At 40.7% G+C, this 8122-nt stretch overlaps 1 pseudogene; it reads right to left on the bottom strand.

Moving 5' to 3' along the window:
* Positions 1-1298: 1298 nt before the first annotated feature.
* Positions 1299-7753, bottom strand: LOC103225158 (importin subunit alpha-8-like; annotated as a pseudogene).
* Between the last annotated feature and the right edge of the window lie 369 nt (positions 7754-8122).

The following is an 8122-nucleotide window of genomic DNA, read 5'->3' as shown; positions in this document are numbered from 1 at the left end:
TGTCTATTCAGTATGATTTGGCTGTGGGTCTGTTATATATGGCTCTTATTATTTTGAAATATGTTCCATCAATACCTAGTTTATGGAGAGTTTTTAGCATGAAGGATGTTGAATTTTTATTGAAGGCTTTTTCTGCATCTATTGAGATAATTTTTTTTTTGAAAGTTTTGAACATTTTTTTAATGTTAAGTTTTGAAAGCTTTACATTTGGGGTACACTAAGATATAGGACTGCTGCTGCTTAAAGAAGTTATCCTTTAGCACTGGGTTGTTGTTGTGGGAAGTCAGGGACCCCGAACGGAGGGACCTGCTGGAGCCGCGGCAGAGGAACATAAGTTTTGAAGATTTCACTTTAATATGGACATTTATCAGTTCCCAAATAATACCTTTATGATTTCTTATGCCTATCCTTACTTTAATCTCTTAATCCTGTTATCTTCATAAACTGAGGATGTACGTCACCTCAGGACCACTGTGATAATTGTGTTAACTGTACAAATTGATTGTAAAACATGTGTGTTTGAACAATATGAAATCAGTGCACCTTGAAAAAGAACAGAATAACAGCAAGTTTTAGGGAACAAGGGAAGACAACGATAAGGTCTGACTGCCTGCAGGGTCAGGCAAAAAGAGCCATATTTTTCTTCTTGCCGAGAGCCTATAAACGGATGTGCAAGTAGGAGAGATATCGCTAAATTCTTTTCCTAGCAAGGAATAGTGATATTAATACCCTGGGAAAGGAATTCATTCCTTGGGGGAGGTCTATAAATGGCCTCTCTGGGAGTGTCTGTCTTATGCGGTTGAGATAAGGACTGAGATATGCCCTGGTCTCCTGCAGTACCCTCAGGCTTATTAGGGTGGGGAAAAACTCTGCCCTGGTAAATTTGTGGTCAGACCGGTTCTCTGCTCTCGAACCCTGTTTTCTGTTGTTTAAGATGTTTATCAAGACAATATGTGCACCGCTGAACATAGACCCTTATCAGTAGTTCTGCTTTTGCCCTTTATCCTGTTCCCTCAGAAGCATGTGATCTTTGTTCTGCTTTTTGCCCTTTGAAGCATGTGATCTTTGTACCTACTCCCTGTTTTACAACCCCTCCCCTTTTGAAACCCTTAATAAAAAACTGCTGGTTTGAGGCTCAGGTGGGCATCACGGTCCTACTGATATGTGATGTCACCCCCAGCAGCCCAGCTGTAAAGTTCCTCTCCTTGAACTGTCTCTCTTTATTTCTCAGCCTGCTGACACTTATGGAAAATAGAAAGAACCTATGTTGAAATATTGGGAGTGGGTTTCCCCAGTGGGTTGTTGGTTTAGGAGTTATGGAACTTGGCTATTTTTTGCTAAGCATTCATAATCTATAAATTCACAATCTTGGTTTAGGACTTGGCTCAGTAAAGTTAGGCTCTCATCTTCTTCCTCACCAAAGTGCTTCTCAATGATGTTCAAAGCAGACTGGCCAATCTGACAGTTCTCATGCAGTTGTAAAGCCTCAATTCTATTGATCCCACTGAGTTATTCTATCAGAAAACATAGGATTTCCTTCTCAGACCATTTCTCTGCCACCTGGAGGATGCAAGAGATGACATCGAGGATGATGAGAACAATTTTAACATCTGGGGTAATGAGCAGATTCACCAGTGGCTCCAGGACCCCAGAGTGGAGGATCAGCTAAACCATGGTGACCCACATTGCAAAGTTAGCCACCGCCCAGACAGTGTCTTTCTGGACTTTAAATTCTCCACTTTTTTTTTTTTTAGCAGAACCACCAAGGGAGGCAAGATGTTGTAGCAAGCAGCTGCTGGGTGTGGTGAGAGGGCCCTGCCACCATGTTGCTCAAGGCCTAGGTCGCCTCCTTCTGGATGGAGGGCCTGTTGTGCTGCAGGAGCTGGGGCAGCATGTTCAGCATGCCCACATCAATGGCCATCTGTTTCTGCTCATCTGTGCCTGTGATAATATTCCCCACATTACGGAGAGAAGGGGTCAAGACATTGAGGTCTGAGTTGGTCATGAGTGCTACAAGCCTGGGCAGGACCCCCGTGTCAACCACTTGGCTGATGTGTTCTTTGTAGCCATTGGTGAGGTAGGACAGCACCCAGCAGGCTTGAGAGAACCTTGCCGTGGTGGTGCTGCGGGAGTGAAAGGGCCAGCAGCATCTGCTTCACTGCAGTTTCGCAAGGGTATGGGGTCTTCTTTTGGCACAGGTTCGACAAGGTCCAAGTGATGTTCTGCAGAAATGTGATTGGTAGGGTGGGTGAAATCAGGGCCGGCAGATGTGGGATGGCATTGCTTGAGATGATGTTATCTCTGAACTCTGGGCTGTCACAGGGTATACCATCAAGAGCCCACTTTGCCTGTTCACACACAGCCACACTGGGGTAATACAGGAGCTTGATCAAGGGCCGGATGGGTCCCCCTTCTACCATGGCTCAAATCTGCTCGGAAGTCCCTGAAGCAATGTTGGTCAGGGCCCAGGCGGCCTCAAACCGCAAGCAGGGGTAAAGTGATGACTTCAGGAACTCCACCATCCTGGGAACGAGGCCTGCTTCAATGATCAATTTCAGAGGGGGGTTCTTTTCCTGGGATAGCATTTTCCTGGCTGCCTGGGTGGCCTGGAAACAAAGGACTGAATCTAAGCTATTCACACCTTTGATTATCTCACCCAGAGTGAGGCCGACTGCCACCCCTTTGGCTGGTTTTTTGGAAGCTGTGTCAGGGAAGAAGCTGGTGATATTCCTTCTCTTTAAGGTCTGTTCATCTTTCTTGGCCTTTCAGTCCTCCAGGCTGACCACCATCCTCTGCTGTCATCTCAGAGATGCATCTTTTCCTCAGTACTTAAATTTTCTCAGCCTCTTTTCTGGAGCATCTAAGGTTGCTTTTTATCATTGGTTCTGTTTAGGTGATAAATTATGTTTATTGATCGGTGTATGTTGAACCAGCCTTGCATCCTAGAGATGAAGTCGACTTGATTGTGATGCATAAGCTTTTTGATGTGCTGCTGGATTTGGTTTGCCCAGTATTTTATTAAAGATTTTTGCATCAGTGTTCCTCAGGAATATTGGCCTTAAGTTTCCTTTTTTTTATTGTATCTCCACCAGGTTTTGGTATCAGGATGATGCTGGCCTTAAAAAGAGTTAGGGAGAAGTCCCTCCTTTTCAATTATATGGAATAGTTTCAGAAGGAATGGTAGCAGCTCCTCTGTACCTCAGGTAGAATTTGGCTGTGAATCCATCTGGTACTGGGCTTGTTCTGGTTCACAGGCTATTAACTACTGCCACAGTTTCAGAACTTGTTATTGGTTTATTCGGGGATTCGATTTCTTCCTAGTTCACTCTTGGGAAGGTACATTTGTCCAGCAATTTCTCCATTTCTTCAGATTTTCCAGTTTATTTGTATGGAAGTATTTATAGTATTCTCTGGTGGTTATTTGTATTTCTGTGGGGTCAGACAAATAGACCAATGGAACAGAATAGAGATCTTAGAAATAAGAGCACATATATACATCATCTGATCTTTGACAAACCTGACAAAAACAAGCAATGGGAAAAGGATTCCCTATTCAATAAATGGTCCTGGGAAAACTGGTTATCCATATGTAGAAAATTGAAACTGGACCCCTTCCTTACACCTTATACAAAAATTAACTCAAGATAGATGAAAGACTTAAATGTAAAACCCAAAACTATAAAAACCCTAGGAGGAAAGCTAGGCAGTACCATTCAAGACATAGGCATGGGCAAAGATTTCATGACAAAAACATCAAAAGCAATTGCAACAAAAGTGAAAATTGACAAATGGGATCTAATTAAACTAAAGAGCTTCTGCACAGCAAAAGAAACTATCATCAGAGTGAACAGACAACCCACAGAATGGGAGAAAATTTTTGCAATCTATCCATTTGACAAACGTCTAATATCCAGAACCTATAAGGAACTCAAACAAATTTATGAGAAAAAACAATCCTATCAGAAAGTGGGAAAAGAATATGAAAAGACACTTCTCAAAAGAAGATATTTATGCAGCCAACAAACATACGAAAAAAAAACCTCAACAGCACTGATCATTAGAGAAATTCAAATCAAAACTACAATGAAATACCATCTCACACTATTCAGAATGGCAGTTATTAAAAAGTCAAGAAACAACAGATGTTGGCAAGACTGTAGAGAAACAGGAACACTTTTACACTGTTGGTGGGAATGTAAATTAGTTCAACCATTGTGGAAGACAATGTGACGATTCCTCAAAGACCTACAACTAGAAATACCATTTGACCCAGCCATCCCATTACTGGTTATCTACCCAAATGAATATAAATAATTATATTATAAAGATACATGCATGTGTATGTTCATTGCAGCATTATTCACAATAGCAAAGACATGGAATCAACCCAAATGGCCATCAATGACAGACTGGATGAAGGAAATGTGGGACATATACACCATGGAATACTATGCAGCCATACAAAGGAATGAGATCATGTCCTTTGCATGGATGTGAATGGAGCTGGAAGCCATTATCCTCAGCAAACTAACGCAGGAACAGAAAACCAGACACCTCATGTTCTCACCTATAAGTGGGAGCTGAGCAATGAGAACACATGGACACAGCGAGGGGAACAACACACACTGGGTTCTGTCAGGGGAGCGAGGGGAGGGAGAGCATCAGGATAAATAGCTAGTGAATACAGGGCTTAATATTTAGGTGATGGGTTGATAGGTGCAGTAAACCACCGTGGCACACGTTTACCTGTGTAGCAAACCTGCACATCTTGTATATGTATCCTGGAACTTAGAATTAAATAAAATTAAATTAAAGCAGAATTTTAAAATTTTGATGAAGTCTAATTTGTTAATTGTTTAAATGGTTCATGCTTCTTCTTTCCCACCTAGGAATTTTTGCTACATCTAGAGTGTAAAGATTTTCTTCCATGTTTTCTCCTGGAAATTTTATAATTTTTGCTTGTTTAGATCTTCTCTAATATGAGTACTTAAGGCTATACATTATGCTCTAAGCTCTGCTTTAGTTTTATCCCACACATTTTGATGTTACCATTACCATTCCATTTGAAGTATTTTATAATTTTCTTTCTGATGTTTTCTTTGACCCATGCATTATTAAGAGGTATATTGTTTAATTTCTAAATGTTTGGGAATTTTCCTTATATCTTCCTGTTATTGATTTCTAATTCAATTATCTTGTAACAGAACATACTCTATATGATTTCAATCTGATTACCTTTCCTTATGACCCAGAAAATGGTCTATTTTGGTGACTATTGTGAATGCACTTGAAAAGGGTGTTTATTCTTTTTTTGAATGGTATATTCTATACATTTATCAATTGGGTCCAGTTGGTTGTATTTTTAAAGTCTTCTATGTCTGTACTGATTTTTTTGTGTGTACTCGTTTTATTAATTAATGAAAAAAACTGTTGAAGCTCCCAATTGTATTTGTGGATTTGTTTACTTTCCTTTCAGTTCTATCAGCCTTTTCCTTGGATATTTTGAATCTCTGTTACAGGGTACACACACATTTAGGACTGTTATATCTTTTTGATAAGTTTACCCCTTTATCATTATGAAATTTACCTCCGATTCTTGGTAATATTCCTTGTTCCGAACTATACTTTGTCTGATGTTATCCATTCCAGTTTTTTTTACAATGAATTTTTGCAGAGTATATCTTATTTTGTCCTTTTATCTGTAATCCACTTCTGTAATCAGAGTCTACTCTGATAATCTGTTTTAATTAGAAAGTTCAGACCATTTACATTTAATGTGATTATTGATATGGTTGAATTTAAAACTACTATTTTGATACCTGTTTTTTATTTGCCAGATCTGTTCTTTGTTCCTTTTTTTCCTCTTATTTTTTTTGGGGGGGCTCAGTTGAGCATTTTATAATATTTCAGTTTATCTCCACTATTGCTTGTTAGTCATACTTAGGTTTTTGCTTTTGTGTTTTAAAGGTTATTTTTAATTCTTGGATGCATATCCTTTGCTTATCAACTTCTACTGTGGGTGACAGGGTTTGCTACCTTTCCTCGAGTGATTTAAGGCCTTTGTTCCACAGAAGAGGAGAAGGCAGATGGGTTTTGTGCCTCTTTCACTTTACTGATGGAGGCCCTCTTCTCCTGCCCTGCCCCAAATATTTCTCATGTCCACTTGTAGTTCTTCTCCACACACCTTCATTGGAGGTATGTGGAGAAGAACTGCAATTGGGCATAAACTTCCTTCATGTCTGAAACTCCCAGGGGCTCTATGATGTCCTACTAGCCCAAACGAGGCCTAGCAACTTAAAATTTTTAACTGAATTCGTCTTACCCACTTCTATGATGTTCAGTATCTCTTCCCCCAGTACTCTGCCACAATTAAGCCAGTGCTTGTATCACCTTGGAGGCTCCTATCTTTTCCTTGGCTTTCAGTCTATTTGGTTGCTTTTTACATCAGCTGTCTAATGAGATTAAGAAATATTCGGATTCTGTAGTTCATATGTTTTTCTTGTACTTGGGGCAGGAATGATAACTTCTCAGCTAAATACTAGGCAGAAACAAAACTCTTGCAATAAGCTTTTATGCAGGCATTAGTCGTGGAAAAGCTGAGAAGCCAAATAGGGGTTGGTGAGCAACTCAGAGACTAGCAACATTAGATAGATTAGGCTGGAGAGAAAAAGAGAAGAGGTGCTGGTAAGCCCAGTAGCTAGGTTAATCCTGCAGAACCTAGGACCATGGAAGCTTGTCTGTCAGGAGCTGGAGCCATGGAAGAAACATAGACATCACTTAAGATGTCACCTGAGGCATAGAAGGAAGGAGGAAAATGTTCTGTCTTTTCCTCTTCACATTCAGTTTCCTGACAGTGTTTCCCGTTAGTCAAACTAGCTATCTCCAACAGACATGGAAACTTGGAGAATATAGCATGCAGACAACAGATAACACCCTTATTAGAAGAGAGCAGGAAAAGAATAAACCATAGAGCTGAGGCCAATCACACTAAGACTAGCACAGGTGTTTATCCTCTATTTCTGAATGATGTGTTTATGTTTCCCCATATTGATTTTCCAATTTTAGACATTATCTGTTATTGACTTCCTGACATAGAAAATTTGGTTCTCTTCCACTACTCCTCTCTTCCCCCACCCTAAACTTCCACTATCTTGCAAATATTATTTATATTGCAAATTTTTGTCTAAAAATAATGAGTGCTACGTTATTATAAGTACATGTGTAGATGTTGTCCACTGCTGAATAATGTAATATAGTATATTAAAATGTTGTTTTAGCTAGGTGCAGTGGCTCATGCCTGTAATCCCATTATTTTGGGAGGCCAAGGCAGGAGGCCTGCTTATGCCTGAAAGTTTGAGACCAGCCTGGGCAACATAGTGAGATCTTGTTTCTACAAATAATAATAATGATAATAAATTAGCCAGGCATGGTGACATGTGCCTGTGGTCCCAGCTACTTGAGAGGCTGACGTGGGAGGATCGCATGAGCCTGGGAGGTCAAGGCTGCAGTGAGCTGTGATCATGCCACTTGTACTTCAGCCTGGGTGACAGAATGAGACCCTGTCTCAAAATAAAAGTTGCTTTAATGTGGTAAAATGCACATAATATAAAACTTACCATCTTAACAATTTTTAAGTGTACACTTCAGTAGGGTAAGTATATTCAGTTTGTTGTCCAACCAATCTCCAGAATTTTTTCATACCTGTTAAACGACTTTCCATTTTCCCCTCACCCGAGCCCCTGGGAACAACCATTCTACTTTCTATTTTTTTGAATTTGTCTTCCCTACAGATATCTCATATAAGTTGAGTCATGGTTTTTGCCTTTTTTTTTTTTTTTTTTTTTTTGAGACGGAGTCTGGCTCTGTCACCCAGGCTGGAGTGCAGTGGCCGGATCTCTGCTCACCGCAAGCTCCGCCTCCCGGGTTCACGCCATTCTCCTGCCTCAGCCTCCGGAGTAGCTGGGACTACAGGCGCCCGCCACCTCGCCCGGCTAGTTTTTTGTATTTTTTAGTAGAGACGGGGTTTCACCGTGTTAGCCAGGATGGTCTCGATCTCCTGACCTAGTGATCCGCCCGTCTCGGCCTCCCAAAGTGCTGGGATTACAGGCTTGAGCCACCGCGC

The sequence above is a fragment of the Chlorocebus sabaeus genome, chromosome 4, assembly GCF_047675955.1.
Source record: "Chlorocebus sabaeus isolate Y175 chromosome 4, mChlSab1.0.hap1, whole genome shotgun sequence".
NCBI classification, from domain to species: domain Eukaryota; kingdom Metazoa; phylum Chordata; class Mammalia; order Primates; family Cercopithecidae; genus Chlorocebus; species Chlorocebus sabaeus.
This window is presented reverse-complemented; position numbering and strand designations above follow the sequence as displayed.